Source organism: Aulostomus chinensis, chromosome 24, assembly GCF_037954235.1.
Source record: "Aulostomus chinensis isolate RoL2024-O1b breed Wild chromosome 24, RoL_Achi_v1.0, whole genome shotgun sequence".
NCBI classification, from domain to species: domain Eukaryota; kingdom Metazoa; phylum Chordata; class Actinopteri; order Syngnathiformes; family Aulostomidae; genus Aulostomus; species Aulostomus chinensis.
The window spans coordinates 5,190,001-5,191,150 of NC_141343.1; the positions used below are offsets into that span (position 1 = coordinate 5,190,001).

The following is a 1,150-nucleotide window of genomic DNA, read 5'->3' on the forward strand; positions in this document are numbered from 1 at the left end:
AGCCTGGTCTAAACACAGCTTTACTGTTTTAATGAGGGCGAGCAGACAGAGGGGCCTCTCTGCTCGCCTCACCCCACAGTCAGCGTGAGGGGGGGGGGGACAGTTCAGAAATGCTCTAAACTCGAGTGGGTTTCTTTAAATTTGTGAATTTGACACACATTTCCTGTGTGTGTGTGTGTGGGGGGGTTGTGTCATTCAGTTGACTTCACAATCTATGTTCTCATTACACACACATTCAGTCATTGATTCATGTTCATGCTCAGTTACACACACACACCGTCACTATTATTAATTTATTGCTCTTCAGAGACCTTTGTCTCACACACACACACACACACAGTCACGCGCTTAATCAGTCTCCCGCCATTCCACCCCCTTGTTGAACCTTATAACATTAGAGACGAAGCCTTAATGACTTCATGGCGTTGTGATGTCACAGCACGGCCGCACCGACAAATTAGAGCCACAAGGATCCTTTTGTGTCTAAGGAGCGTCTGAGCAGATCTCTACGACTTCCAGCTGACACACACACACGCACACACGCGCGCACACACACACACACGCACACGCGCCCCACTGCTGCAACGTGTCAGGCTGTGTTGATTCGTGGTTCTTGAACGGTCTTTCAGTCGACAGTTGAGCCTTTTTCAGGTTTCTGGCGCAAAGCAGAAGTTCGTTTCTAAGAAAGTTCTTTGTTCGTCTTTTCTTCTGCATTTCCACCGCTGTGTCTCGTTTATGTTGCTGCTCTGCTTTCGCGGCGTGTTTTCAAAGACGTTTTGTGATGCGTCGATGTATGTTTGCAGGGTTTGTTCTGAACCTGCTTGTTTCAATGAACTGTGGCTGAATAAAGTGTCCTGGGGGAGGATTCTAACCCCCTGGATCTCTGATGCACAGTCGCCTGTGGCACCTTTGTTCCGAGGGAGGCATCAAACCCCGTTAGCCGTTGAAAGCTGGTTCTCCTCAGGTGATGAATGCGCCAGGTGAACTGAAACTTAATGCAATGAGGAAATTCTTCACATGTCAAAATGTGTTTGATGGCGTCCACGACACCCGTTTGTTCAGGGGATCTGCTGCATGATGCTAGTTAGCTTGTGGTCATTTTAGCAGCCTCGTCAAGCCACGGCCATCAGAAATGGCGTCAGCAACATAA

General features: G+C 48.5%; 1 protein-coding gene across 4 annotated transcripts in view; it reads left to right on the forward strand.

The window, feature by feature from the left end:
• Positions 1 to 868, forward strand: part of m1ap (meiosis 1 associated protein) — a 32,548-nt gene extending 31,680 nt beyond the window's left edge. For all 4 annotated transcript variants that reach the window (XM_086196960.1, XM_086196961.1, XM_086196963.1 and 1 more), the window contains one exon: positions 1 to 868. This exon is cut by the window's left edge and continues 293 nt beyond it. The gene's annotated coding sequence lies outside the window, so the exon portion shown is untranslated.
• Positions 869 to 1,150: the final 282 nt, after the last annotated feature.